At 40.8% G+C, this 15,167-nt stretch overlaps 1 protein-coding gene across 4 annotated transcripts in view; it reads left to right on the forward strand.

The window, feature by feature from the left end:
* The first annotated feature begins 2,905 nt into the window (after positions 1 to 2,905).
* Positions 2,906 to 15,167, forward strand: part of SLFN12L (schlafen family member 12 like) — a 64,294-nt gene continuing 52,032 nt past the window's right edge. For 3 of the 4 annotated variants that reach the window (XR_010153235.1, XR_010153234.1, XM_001156165.8), the window contains exon 1: positions 2,906 to 3,195. The gene's annotated coding sequence lies outside the window, so the exon portion shown is untranslated. The remainder of the gene's footprint in view (positions 3,196 to 15,167) is intronic. The other variant, XM_063799636.1, reaches the window with a different exon arrangement.

The raw sequence follows: 15,167 nt of genomic DNA on the forward strand, positions 1-15,167 counted from the left end.
GGGAAGATGGCATGTGAGCGTGCCCTGCTTGTGCAGTTGCCAGTCACAGAACCCAGGAGGTCTGGAAAGCAAACCTCTGTTTGGCCAAATGTACTGAAGGGTGGCAGAATGTGTTGCCCCCAAATATGCCATTTTGGCATAAGGATTATTTGGAGCTAAAGGCACTTGAAAATAGCAGATGCATATGAGGACGCAAAGGCATAAAAATAATAGACTCTGAGGACTTGGGGGAAGGGTGGGAGGAGGATGAGGGATAAAAGGCTGCACGCTGGGTGCAGTGTACACTGCTCGGGTGATGGGTGCACCAAAATCTCAGAAATTACTGCTGAAGAATTTATCCATGTAACCAAACACCACCTGTTCCCCCCCAAAACTGTTGAAATAATAATAAAAATAAAAAGAAAACAGCAGATGCAAAAAGTGAATCTTAATCTTTTTTTCTTCCTGAAAACAGGAGATAAAAGTCCCACGTGAAAGATGCCCTCCCTGTACCAGGAGAATAAAAACCATTCTTTGACAGGGGTCATACCCAGGATAATTCTGTACAAACAGACCTTGCTAAAATAACCCTTATCTTACTTTGCCTTCACACATACTTTAATGTAATTACTTTTCTGCAGTTGTACTCTTTGCTCACCCTACTATACAAGCATTTAGGTTTCGGCACTTCTTTAGGTCTTGAATTTTCTATAGGGGCTCCTATATGTAAAAATCTGTATGTTTTTCTCTTGTTAATCTGTCATAGGTCAATTTAATTCTCAGGCCTAGCCAAAATCCCTAAGAGAACAGAGGTAAAATTTTGCCTCCCGTGTGGTTTCTGGCAACGAAAATGGGACCCTAGAAGGTTGGGATGCGCCACTCACTTCAGAGCCTGTGGGTAGGATCCCGGAAGAGCTGACAGAACCTGCAGAAGGTAAGAATTCTTACCAAAGTCAGCCCCCCGACATATCTATCTGCAGTGCCCTGTAGAGAGGAGAACGTAAATTTTCCTTGTCTCTTCCTTTCCAAATTCAGATTGGCAGGAGAAAAACATTTGTAAGAATGAGTTCTTTGAATTGTAACTTTTATAAATTTGGTCTGGGTATGATCCACAGCCTCCAAGGAATAATAAAATGTCCTTGTCTCTGTCGTTTGTGTTGTTTGTCATAAGGAAGAAAATCATGAGATTCGATTCTTCCTTCGTTTTATGTCCCGAGAGCTTGGCTTTAAAATAGTCTCTCTGGTCCTCGCCGCCAGAGGGCGCAAGTGTTGCTGGTTTGCATCAGGCCACCAGCCTGGAACCCAAGATCTAAGATAAGCAGCATTTTCGTCCGCCTGTGCCAGCTCTCAGAGAAGTTTGTCTTAATAAAAGGTCCCAGTCCATAAGAGGCGTTTGTCATCTGAACCTTCATTTTTCTTTTCTTTCTTTCTTTCTTTTTTTTTTTTTTTTGAGTACAGGGTTTCATTCTGTCGCCCACGTTGGAGTGCAGTGGCGTGATCTTGGTCACTGTAACCTCCGCCTCCCGGGCTCAAGTGATTCTCCCGCCTCAGTCTCGCGAGTACCTGAAATTTCTGACATGCACCACCAGGCCTGGCTAATTTTTGTATTTTTTGTAGAGACAGGGTTTCACCATATTAGCCAGGCTGGTCTTGAACTCCTAACCTCAAGTGATCTGCCCGCCGCAGCCTCCCAAAATACTGAGATTACAGGTGTGAGCCACCGCGCCCGGCAAAAGGGCTGCATGGTTTGCATCCTCCTTGGGGATGTCTCTTACATCCATGGTTAAGTGATAAAAGGCTTATAGGTTTTAAGCCATAAAAACTTACTGGTTTTGAGTCACAATTAAGACAGGTATACCTTTGAAGATTTGAACTTTTATATCTAAAAGGATTTTTTTTTAAAAGAAAGCTGTCATCCTAAACAAATGTCTATGGAAAGATGAGATCGAAAGAAAATATTAATAGGCAAAGATGAGAATCAATTTTTATCAAAATTATTAAATTTTGTGTTTATGTATACCTAATCATGGCTAAGATTTTAAATGAAAATTATAAGATCTATTTGTGTCTGTCTCTATGTTTATGCCTATATGTGTGTGTTGTGTATATGTGATATGTCTCTACCTCCTGATATTGCACCACTACTTGACAGTATAATTCAGAATGTCTGGGGAAGGACCTTAGCATCTGAATTTTTAAAAAGCATGCCAAAAGATTTGAACAAGCAGCCAAGATTGGGAACTAATTATCTGATTAACGAGTGACATCTCTAATTCAATTCCCTCTAGTGCACAGCACCTTTTCTTATAGCTAAAAATGATTGCTAAATCCACACTGTAATAATTTTTTCAATGTATAAGGATAGACACCCAAAAGAAATGGAACAAGAAACCAACAAGAGCTCAAGGGAATTGTGACTCCTACAGCTGTTGAGGGAGACAGCAGGTCAAAAAGTAGCAGAAACTTGATCAGAACAATAGCAACAGTATTAGCAGCTAAATTAATAGCAGTGAATCCAGCAGGAATTTCATCTCGGCTCTAATTACAACAACTATTAGGATTATGGAGGCTACTATAAAAATTAAATGAGAAAGTCAGTGAGATGCACTGTTTAATTTCCTTTCTGGCTCTTTCACTGTTTCTTTTTGTTTTGTTTTTTCCCTTTTCCTTGCCAATAAAAAATATTTGTTGAGTAACTCAGGCCTACTGTACAAAGTAACAATTCTCTCCTCCCTTTCCATCTTCTTCCTCTCCAGTTCTACTTCTGAGAAAGTAATCCTTAATAACAGTTTAGTGTGTATCCAAAAAAGCTTTTTTGTAGCATTATTCTCCAAAGTGTTTGAAGCATTTCTTCTGATAAAGTTTCTTTAGTCTTTAGCCAGAACTAGTCTTTGGCCCACTTAGTCTATTGATAAACAGGAAATAGCACATTTTCCCCCCTTGAGGCTAGAATGGCAGGCCTAAAATGAGTAGGAGAATTCTGAGAAATGGAAACTTTAAAAAGGCGGCAACCTTCTAGTTTCATTCTCAGAAATACCAAAGCAGCATTTTTCCTGGACTTGTTCTGCAGAGCGCTCAGATTTGAAAGCCATTTCTAGCCTTTGAGGATTACCACTGTCCTCAGCCAAACTGCAGGGACTCCTAAGTAGATCAGAGCTCCTGGAACTTTCTCATCTTTTCAGCATCTCAACCCTGTGGAATCTTTTAACTCCCAAGGTAAGTACAGATTGTCCAGAGAGATCTAAGCCATGCTTATTCAATGGAATGGAGAGTCTCTCAAAGAGACCTCATAACTCTAAGATGAAAATCTCCTCTGTGGCTACAGACTCTTCCAGATATACCCACTTTAGGCAAGAGAGGATGAAGTAGACACTTTAGGTCTACACTTTTAATAAATAAATGAAATAGACAATGAGAGGAGCTGGTCCTTAGACTGGACTCACCTTGTAGCTGAGGCCAGGGATGTAGGACTCAAGCCCAGAGGAACCTGGCTGGGCTGAGAGAAAGAGATGTGGAGGGTTCTCATAGTTCTGGGGAACAAACCTTCAGATAAGACAAGTGAGGAGACTTGGGAGGAAGGGATGCCTGTGAAGACTCTCTTTTTTTTTTGAGACAGGTTCTCACTCTTTCGCCCAGGCTGTTGTGCAGTGGTGCGATCACAACTCACTGCAGCTTCGACCTTCCAGGGCTCAAAGGATCCTCCTGCTTCAGCCTTTGAAAGTGCGGGGACTACAGGCACTGAGCCTGAGGGTGCCTGGCTAATTTTTTTCGTTTCTGTAGAGAGGAAGTCTTGCTAGATTGACCAGGCTGGTTTCAAACTCCTGACCTCCTGGCCTCCCAATGTGCTGGGATTATAGGCATTAGCCACCGTACCCAGCCTCGCCTGTGAAGATTCTTTAGCAGTTAGCTGATTGCTTCATCACTATGAAAAGGGGTTTCTTATTTTTCTTATTTTTTTTTTTTTTTTGAGACAGGATCTCACTCTGTCACCCAGGCTGGAGTGCAGTGATGCAATTGTGGCTCACTGCAGTCTCGACCTCCCTAGGCTCAAGTGATCCTCCCGTCTCAGACTCTCGAGGAGCTGGGACTATAGACCATGCACCACCACACCCAGCTAATTTTTTTATATTTTGTAGAGACTGGATTTCCTTGCTCAGACTGGTCTCAAACTCCTGGGCTCAAGCAATCTGCCCACCTTAGCCTCCCAAAGTGCTGGGATTACATGCATAAGCCACTGAGCCCAACTGTGTTTTTTTTTTTTTCGTAATATATAAACTATTTTGTTTTCAGAGAAACTTAAGCTATATTGACTGGGAAACTGTGATCTAGTTGGATTTAGATATAATGTTTGCAAATGTGTCACTGCATTGGGTCATTTTGTTTACCAACATTAATTAAAGCAGATACTTGTGAAGGCCCTAGATGTTCTGTCTAGCTGTGTTTTTACATGTGACTTTTGCTTGCCTGTGTTTAACAGAAATAGACCTATGTTTTTCTTGTTATCAAATGTGTTTTATAAAATAAATGCTATCACAAATACCAGGGAGATTATTCCAGAATGGTTATTCTTACCAGAGTAATGAAAACTCTCTTGTCTTCCAAGAGGCCTAATAATTTGGGAGACCAGTTTGCACAATGATTAAGAGCCTAGATTTTTGGCCGGATGTGGTTGCTCATGCCTGTAATCCCAGCACTTTGGGAGACCAAGGTGGGAAGATCGCTTGAGCCCAGAAGTTTGAGAACAGCCTGGATAACATAGCAAGACCCCATCTCTACAAAACAAACAAACAAACAAACAAACTAGCCAGGGCCGGGTGTGGTGGCTCACGCCTGTAATCCCAGCACTTTGGGAGGCCGAGGAAGGTGGATCATTTGAGGTCAGGAGTTCAAGACCAGCTTGGCCAACATGGTAAAACCCTGTCTCTACTAAAAATACAAAAATTACCTGGGAGTGGTGGTGCGTGCCTGTCATTCCAGCTACTCAGGAGGCTGAGGTGGAAAGATCACTTGAACCCAGGAGGTGGAGGGTGCGGTTAGCTGAGATCCTGCCACTGCCTTCGAGCCTTGGCGGCAGAGCAAGAATCCATCTCAAAAACAAAAACAAAAAAAGCTAGCCAGGCATGGTGGCGTACACCTGTAGTCCCAGCTACTTGGGAGGCTGAGGTGGGAGGACTGCTTGAGTTCGGGTGGTGAAGGCTGCAGTGAGCTATGACTGCACCACTGCACTCCAGCCTGGATGACAGAGCAAGACCCTGTTGCTTAAAAAAAAAAAAAAAAAGGCTAGGTGTGGTGCTGTAATCCCAGCACTTTGGGAGCCTGAGGCGGGCGGATCACCTGAGGTCGGGAGTTCAAGACCAGCCTGACCAACGTGGAGAAACCCCGTCACTACTAAAAATAAAAAAAAAAAATTAGCTAGGCAAGGTGGCACATGTCTGTAATCCCAGCTACTAGGGAGGCTGAGGCAGGAGAATTGCTTGAACCTAGTAGCTTGAATCCCAGCTACCAGGGAGGCGGAGGTTGTGGTGAGCCGAGATCACGCCATTGCACTCCAGCCTGGGCAACAAGAGTGAAACTCCATCTAAAAAAAAAAAAAAAAAGGAGAAAGAGAGAGTCTAGGTTTTGATTAGAAGCACTAGCATTTGGAATCAAATACTCCTGGATTTGAGCCTCACCCATATGACTCTGAATATGTCCCCCAACCTCAGTTTCCTCATTGGTAAAATAAAGATAATAGTATTTGTTGTGAGAAAGCAATGAGATAATGTATGTAAAGTTTTTGGTACAGTTCCTGGCTCAATAAATGTTAGCTCTTTCAGCTCATGAGGAGCACAAGCGTTAACCTTCCTGCTATGCCCTTTGTTTTTATTTGCTCTTGATTGATTAGCTCTTCCTGTATCAGAACTCTTGATCCCAGGCCTTGATAGAGATTTCTGCTTCTGGCTGCTTAAGCTTTGGCATATATCCAGGTTCTCTCTCCACATTTGGATCCTTTCTCCCTTTCAATGTTTGGCTAAGCTATGGTTTTTAATCTGGGGTGAGAAGCAGTATCTCATAAACAGCTCCCGCCAGTGACTGGGCCCATTCTGGTTCTTATCCACTGGATTGAGATGGAAGAGGAGCAATTGAAATAATAGACGTGAATTCCCATCAATTGCCAGGTCCCTCGGCTTACTTCTAAATCTCTCTCAACTCTGCCGGCTTAATTCTAAATCTCTCTCAACTCTGCCTACTTCTCCACTGTCCCCACCTTAGTCCACATCACCATCTGTTCTCATATGGGCTGCTGAAACCATATCCTGAAAGGTCTTTTCCATGACTGCTCTAACCTGCTTCAGCTAGAAAGGACTTTGAAAAATGTTCGTCTGATGCCGTGTCTTCCTGCTTAACAACCTCCAATGGCTTCCCATTACTTTTTGTTTTTTTTTGAGACGGAGTCTTGCTCTGTTGCCAGGCTGGAGTGCAGTGGGACGATCTCAGCTCACTGCAACCTCCGCTTCCCGGGTTCAAGAGATTCTCCTGCCTCAGCCTCCCGAGTAGCTGGGACTGCAGGCATGTGCCACCATGCCCGGCTAATTTTTTGTATTTTTAGTAGAGATGGGGTTTCACCGTGTTAGTCAGGATGGTCTCCATCTCTTGACCTCATGATCTGCCCACCTGGGTCTCCCAAAGTGCTGGGATCACAGGCATGAGACACCGTGCCCAGGCCTTTCTTTTGAGACAGAGTCTCCTTCTGCTGCCCAGCCTGGAGTGCAGTGGCGTGATTTCGACTCACTGCAAACTTTGCCTCCCAGGTTAAAGCGATTCTCGTGCCTCAGCCTCCCAAGTATCTGGGACTACAGGTGCAGCCTGGTTAATTTTTGTATTTTTAGTAGAGATGAGGTTTCACTATGTTGGCCAGGCTGGTCTCGAACTCCTGACCTCAGGTGATCTGCCCGCCTCGGCCTCCCAAAGTGCTGGGATTACAGGCGTGAGCTACAGTGTCTGGCCAGCTTCCCATTACTCTTAGGGTAAAGCCAGGAACCCTTAAAGTGGCTTACCAGACAATGCACAGTCGGACACCTGAGCATGGTTCCAACCTCATCTCCTGCCTCTATCCTTCCAGCTCTGTGCTGTCAGTCTTTTGAACTTGACATACTCCTTCTTACTTCTGTCTAGAAAATTCTTCCCCCCCTTCTTCACCAAATTAACTCTTCACCTCATTTGCATTCTTCAGATCTTAACTCAAATGTTACTTTTTCTGGAAATCCTTCTCTGAACCCATTCCCTCTCCAACTGCCAGGTGAGGGCAGTGTTTCCATTCTAAGCTCCCCTGACATTCTAAACTTTTGTCCATAGGAGTCACTTGTTTACTGTCAACCTCCTCAAGAACAGGGACCAGGTTTGTTTTGTTCACCACTGTCTTTTCTGGATTTAGCACAGTGCTAGGCAAATAATAGATTTCCAATAAATATTTGTTGAGTAAATGATTTATGACTATTATTTATGATTAAGTATGAATTGAGAGCAATTTCAATTTTAACAATTGAGAAGTACCTAGTTCATTAATATGCATCTTTTAAAAATAGTTTCTACATACAACATTGTATTAAGCATCTTCTTGATGAAATGTAACATATAACTAAAAGCGTAACAACTTGAAAGGGCTGTAGAGGTGTTATGTGATAAAAGCAGAATATAAAATTCTGTTTATTTGATGTTTACAAATTGTAAAACAATGTAATATTATTAAGATGATAAGAGATAAGGCTGAAAATATTATTGATCGCCATAATATTGTTTATAAAGTATATAAAACTGAATGTTGTAGCCTGCCATTTTTTGTGTGTCAAACAATATATATTTAATAATGTGATAATTATATGATTTTGAAGTTTTTTTGTTTTTGTCTTTTGGTTCGTTTTTGTTTTTGAGACAGGGTCTCACCAGGCTGGAGTGCAGTGGAATGATTTTTGTTCACTGCAACCTCTGCCTCCTGGGTTCTAGCGATTCTCCTGCCTCAGCCTCCTGAGTAGCTGGGATTACAGGCACCTGCCATCATGCCTGGCTAATTTTTGTATTTTCAGTAGGGGTGAGGATTTCACTGTGTTAGCCAGGCTGGTCTTGAACTCCTGGCCTCAAGTGATATGCCTGCCTTGGCCTCCCAAAGTGTAAGGATTATAGGTGAGAGCCACGGTGCCTGGCCTGATTTTGAAGTTTTAAAAAAACGTTTTCCAGTAATCCCAACGGAGCCAGGTACTTTATAAAATTTTTCTTGATAACGTCCCTCAGGCTTTTTATTCTGTTATTGATTTATCTGCATTATCAATTTTTTATTAAACAAGCTTTGCTTTTGTGCCTTTTTTTTTTTTTTTTTTTGAGATGGAGTCTCACTCCCTTTTGCACAGGCTGGAGTGCAGTGGTGCAATCTCGGCTCACTGCAACCTCCACCTCCCAGGTCCAAGCGATTCTCCTTCCTCAGCCTCCCAAGTAGCTGGGATAAGAGGCATGTGCCACCATGCCCAGCTAATTTTTGTATTTTTAGTAGAGTCGGGGTTTCGCTATGTTGGCCAGGCTGGTCTCAAACTCCTGACCTCAGGTGATCCACTCGCCTCGGCCTCCCAAAGTGTTAAGATTACAGGCGTGAGCCACTGTGCGCGGCCTGTGCCTATTTTTAAAAACCATTCATTTATGTTTTCAAATTTCTTAATACATATTTTGATGGAACCAAATCTTTCTCAGGTATGATTTTAGAGGAAGAAATCTACTAGAGTTTTCTGTGTATTGATTTTTTTCTTTGGGTCTTAAAGGGAGAAGAAAAGATTAGCAGTTCTTGAGGTTTCTATTTCATACAAAATAATTCGCACTTTTAGATGTAGAAGAGAGTTGTCAGGCCGGGCCGGGTGGCTCACACCTATAGTCCCAGCACTTTGGGAGGCCGAGGTGGGTGGATCACCTGAGGTCAGGATTTCACGACCATCCTGGCCAACACGATGAAACCCCATCTCTATTAAACAAAATAAAAATAAAAAAAATTTAAAAAGTTAGCCAGGCGTGGTGGCAGGAACCTGTAATTCCAGCTACTTGGGAGGCTGAGGCAGGAGACTCACTCGAACCTGCGAGATGGAGGTTGCAGTGAACCGAGATCGCGCCACTGCACTCCAGCCTGGGCAACAAGAGTGAAACTCCATCTCAAAAATAAATAAATAAATAAGTAAATATAATAAAAGAAGAGAGTTGCCAATATGAAAATTTTATCCACGGAAACCAATGGCATGCTATACTTGAAAGAACATGTCCATAGGAATAAACATTAAAACTTTAAAGCTTATATGTCACAAATGGCACTTTGTATAAATAATCTGACAAGGTTGTTTTAATGGTCATAAAATACAGAAGAAGACAGTTGTAAGCTTTATTACAAGGCACATATCAGACATATGAGTAAGATCGTGAAAGATCTGGCCTTCTACATAATTTCCTGCTCAGAAGTCTATTTCCTTTTCACACCTGCATCAACCACCATTTTATTTGTTCATTTCTTTAAAATAATAAAGATGCTAGTGAAAAAAATAAAAGTGCTAGTGGGTTGTCTAAAAAGATGGAAAACCAGACAAAAAAGCAAAACAAGGAAAAACAAAACTTTTAATCTTGTTAATTAATCAAATAAATTGTTTTTTAATTTTTCAATTTCCTCCTGCCCTTACATTTATTATTCCCTTTATTTTGTGTTCCTTTGTGATCTAGTTCTTTTTCTAAGTTCTGTAAATTCACTCTACTTTTATCTTTCTCTTTAACCAATATAGGCATTTGGGGCTATGGATTTTTCTTCACATATGTTTAAGCCACGTTATGGCAATTTGTTGTGACCTAAACCATATGTCCCCAGCAGACAGATTCTTAGTATCTCTGACAGCACTGTGTTTAGTGTGAGCTTTCATTGAATGTTTCCTGCGCTACTGAATCAAATAACGAAATGTTTTCACGGCATGCACGAATGCATAGTCAAGCAAAAGAAAAAAGTGATTGTGCAGGTTGTGGCACAATTCTGAGAGTCTTAAGAGCCCCCTTCTCACCATAGCACAGTTAAGTTTTATTGATTTGCACAACCACTCCCAAATACAAGTTCTTTGAAATAAAAAAGACTAAGAATCATTGATGTTCCTTTTACTCCATTTGTCAGATTTACCACCTCCCTTGGCCATCTTCATTTCCCCCACTATCTACATAAGAATGTATAGTCCAAAAGTTTAACTTCTCTCCCTTTCTCTCTTTCTTTTCTTTTTTCTTTTCTTTTCTTTTCTTTCTTTCTTTCTTTCTTTCTTTCTTTCTTTCTTTCTTTCTTTCTTTCTTTCTTTCTTTCTTTCTTTCCCTTCCTTCCTTCCTTCCTTCCTTCCTTCCTTCCTTCCTTCCTTCCTTCCTTTCTTTCTCTTTTTTTTTTCTGACAGAGTCTCACTCTGTCACCAGACTGGAGTGCAGTGGCACAATCTTGGCTCACTGCAACCTCCGCCTCCCGGGTTCAAGTGATTCTCCTGCCTCAGCCTCCCGAGTAGCTAGGACTATAGGTGCCTGCCACCACGCCTGGCTAATTTTTTGTATTTTTCGTAGAGATGGGGTTTCACCATGTTGGCCAGGATGGTCTCGATCTCAAAAAAAAAAAAAAAAAAAAAAAAGACAAAGCAGTCACCCAGGAGGCTAGCCAGGGCACCAAAAGACGTGACAGATGACGTTTATGAGGTTATAATGTTAGTCGGAAGAGTATGGGTTTCTCTTTCAGTATGGGTTTGAGTGACTTTGAGAAAGTTAATTAATGTTTCTGAGCTTCCATCTCTTCAACTTTTTTTTCTTTTCTAATCTATTTTATTTTTTATTTACTATTATTATTTTTATTATTTCAATAGTTTTAGGGGAACAGGTGGTATTTTGTTATATGGACAAGTTCTTTTCTTATTATACTTTAAGTTCTGGGGTACATGTGCAGAATGTGCAGGTTTGTTACATAGGTATTCACAAGCCATGGTGGTTTGCTGCACCCACCAACCCGTCACCCACATTAGGTATTTCTCCTAATGTTGTCCCTCCCCTAGCCCCCCACCCCCAGATATGCCCCAGTGTGTGATGTTCCCCTTTATGTGTCCGTGTGTTCTCATTGTTCAGCTCCCACTTATGAGAGAGAACATGTGGTATTTGGTTTTCTGTTCTTGTGTTAGTTTGCTGAGAATGATGGTTTCCAGCTTCATCCATGTCCCTGCAAAGCAATGCACTCATCCTTTTTAATGGCTGCATAGTATTCCATGGTGTATATGTGCCACATTTTCTTTATCCAGTCTATCATTGATGGACATTTGGGTTGGTTCCAAGTCTTTGCTATTGTGAATAGTGCCACAATAAACATATGTGTGTATGTGTCTTTATAGCAGAATAATTTATAATCCTTTGGGTATATACCCACTAATGGGATTGCTGGGTCAAATGGTATTTCTGGTTCCAGATCCTTGAGGAATTGCCACACTGTCTTCCACAATGGTGGAACTAATTTACACTCCCATCAACAGTGTAAAAGCATTCCTATTTCTCCACATCCTCTCCAGCATCTGTTGTTTCCTGACTTTTTAATGATTGCCATTCTAACTGGCGTGAGATGGTATCTCATTGTGGTTTTGATTTGCTTTTCTCTAATGACCAGTGATGATGAGCTTTTTTTCATATGTTTGTTGGGTGCATAAATGTCTTCTTTTTGAGAACTGTCTGTTCATATCCTTTGCCCACTTTTTGATGGGGTTGTTTGTTTTTTTCTTGTGAATTTGTTTAAGTTCCTTGTAGATTCTGGATATTAGCCCTTTGTCACATGGATAGATTGCAAAAATTTTTTCCCATGCTGTAGATTGCCTGTTCACTCTGATGTTAGTTTCTTTTGCTGTGCAGAAGCTCTTTAGTTTAATTAGATCCCATTTGTCAATTTTGGCTTTTGTTGCCATTGCTTTTGGTGTTTTAGTCATGAAGTCTTTGCCAATGCCTATGTCCTGGATGTTATTGCCTAGGTTTCCTTCTAGGATTTTTATGGTTTTAGGTCTTACATTTAAGTCTTTAATCCATCTTGAGTTAATTTTTGTATAAGGCATAAGGAAGGGGTCCACTTTCAGTTTTCTGCATGTGGCTAGCCAGTTTTCCCAACACCATTTATTGAATAGGGAATCCTTTCCCCATTGCTTGTTTTTATTAGGTTTGTCAGATCAGATGGTTGTGGATGTGTGGTGTTATTTCTGAGGCCTCTGTTCTGTTCCATTGGTCTATATGTCTGTTTTGGTACCAGCACCATGCTGTTTTGGTTATTGTAGCCTTGTAATATAGTTTGAAGTAAGGTAGCTTGATGCCTCCAGCTTTGTTCTTTTTGCTTAGGATTGTCTTGGCTATGCAGGCTCTTTTTTGGTTCTATATGAAGTTTAAAGTAGTTTTTTCCAGTTCTGTGAATAAAGTCACTGGTAGCTTGATGGGGATAGCATTGAATCTGTAAATTACTTTGGGCAGTATGGCCATTTTCACAATATTGATTCTTCCTATCCATGAGCATGGAATGTTTTTCCATTTATTTGTGTCCTCTCTTATTTCCTTGAGCAGTGGTTTGTAGTTCTCCTTGAAGAGGTCCTTCACATCCCTTGTAAGTTGTATTCCTAGGTATTTTATTCTCTTTGTAGCAATTGTGAATGGGAGTTCACTCATGATTTGGCTGTCTGTCTGTTATCGGTGCATAGGAATGCTTGTGATTTTAGCACATTGATTTTGTATCCTGAGACTTTGCTGAACTTGCTTATAAGCTTAAGGAGATTTTTGGGCTGAGACAGTGGGGTTTTCTAAATATACAATCGTGTCATCTGCAAACAGAGACAATTCAACTTCCTCTTTTCCTACTTGAATACCCTTTATTTCTTTCTCTTGCCTCATTTCCCTGGCCAGAATTTCCAATACTATGTTGACTAGGAGTGGTGAGAGGGGGCATCCTTGTCTTGTACTGGTTTTCAAAGGGAATGTATCCAGCTTCTGCCCATTCAGTATGATACTGGCTGTGGGTTTGTGATAAATAGCTCTTATTATTTTGAGGTACGTTCCATCGATACCTAGTTTATTGAGAATTTTTAGCATGGAGGGGTGTTGAATTTTGTTGAAGGCCTTTTCTGCATCTATTGAGATAATCATGTGGCTTTTGTCATTCGTTCTGTTTATGTGATGGATTACGTTTATTGATTTGCGTATGTTCAACCAGCCTTGCATCCCAGGGATGAAGCTGACTTGACTGTGGTGGATAAGCTTTTTGATGTGCTGCTGGATTCGGTTTGCCAGTATTTTTTTGAGGATTTTTTGCATTGATGTTCATCAAAAAAAATTTTCTTTTTTTTGTTGCATCTCTACCAGGTTTTGGTATCAGGATGATGCTGGCCTCATAAAATGAGTTAGGGAGGATTCCCTCTTTTTCTATTGTTTAGAATAACTTCAGAAGGAATGGTACCAGCTCCTCTTCATACCTCTGGTAGAATTCAGCTGTGAATCTGTCTGGTCCTGGAGTTTTTTTGGTTGGTAGGGTATTAATTACTGCCTCAATTTCAGAAGCTGTTATTGGTCTATTCAGGGATTCGACTTCTTCCTGGTTTAGACTTGGGAGGGCCTATGCGTCCAGGAATTTATCCATTTCTTCTAGATTTTCTAGTTTATTTGCATAGAGGTGTTTACAGTATTCTCTGATGGTGGTTTGTATTTCTGTGGGATTCGTGGTGATATCCCCTTTATGATTTTTTTATTGCATCTATTTGATTCTTCTCTCTTTTCTTCTTTATTAGTCTGGGTAGTAGTCTATCTATCTTGTGGATCTTTTCAAAAAACCAGCTCCTAGATTCATTGAATTTTTGAAGGGGTTTTTGTGTCTCTATGTCCTTCATTTATGCTCTGATCTTAGTTATTTCTTGTCTTCTGCTAGCTTTTGAATTTGTTTGCTGTCGCTTCTCTAGTTCTTTTAATTGTGATGTTAGGGTGTTGATTTTAGATCTTTCCTGCTTTTTCTTGTGGGCATTTAGTGATATAAATTTCCCTCTACACACTGCTTTAAATGTGTCCCAGAGATTCTGGCACGTTGTGTCTTTGTTCTCATTGGTTATGAAGAACGTCTTTATTTCTGCCTTCATTTCGTTATTTACCTGGTAGTCATCCAGGAGCAGGTTGTTCAGTTTCCATGTAGTTATGTGGTTTTGAGTGAGTTTCTTAATCCTGAGTTCTAATTTGATTGCACTGTGGTCTGAGAGGATTTTTGTTATGATTTCTGTTATTTTGCATTTGCTGAGGAGTGTTTTACTTCTAATTATGTGGTCAGTTTTAGAATAAGTGCCATGAGGTGCTGAGAAGAATGTATATTCTGCTGATTTGCAGTGGAAAGTTCTGTAGATGTCTATTAGATCCGCTTGGTTCAGAGCGGAGTTGAAGTCCTGAATATCCTTGTTAATTTTCTGTCTCGTTGATCTGTCTAATATTGACTGTAGAGTGTTAAAGTCTCCCACTATTACTGTGTGGGAGTCTAAGTCTCTTGGTAGGTCTCTAAGAATTTGCTTTATGAATCTGGGTGTTCCTGTATTGGGTACATATATATTTAGGATAGTTAGCTCTTTTGTTGCATTGATCCCTTTACCATTATGTAATGCCCTTCTTTGTCTTTTTTGATCTTTGTTGGTTTAAAGTCTGTTTTATCAGAGACTAAGATTGAAACCCCTGCTTTTTTTTGCTTTCCGTTTGCTTGGTAAATATTCCTCCATCCCTTTATTTTGAGCCTATGTGTGTCTTTGCACGTGAGGTGGGTCTCCTGAATACAGCACACTGGTGGGTCTTGACTCTTTTATCCAATTTGCCAGTCTGTGTCTTTTAATTGGGGCATTTAGCCCATTTACATTTAAGGTTAATATTGTTATGTGTGAATTTGATCCTGTTACTATGATGCTAGCTGGTTATTTTGCCCATAGTTGATGGTTTCTTCATAGTGTGGATGGTCTTTACAATTTGATATGTTTTTGAAGTGGCTGGTACCGGTTGTTCCTTTCCATGTTTAGTGCTTCCTTCAGGAGTTCTTGTAAGGCAGGCCTGGTGGTGACAAAATCTCTCAGCATGTTCTTGTCTGTAAAGGATTTTATTTCTCCTTCACTTGTGAAACTTAGTTTGGCTGGATATGAAATTCT

Source organism: Pan troglodytes, chromosome 19 (genome assembly GCF_028858775.2).
Source record: "Pan troglodytes isolate AG18354 chromosome 19, NHGRI_mPanTro3-v2.0_pri, whole genome shotgun sequence".
Lineage (NCBI taxonomy): Eukaryota > Metazoa > Chordata > Mammalia > Primates > Hominidae > Pan > Pan troglodytes.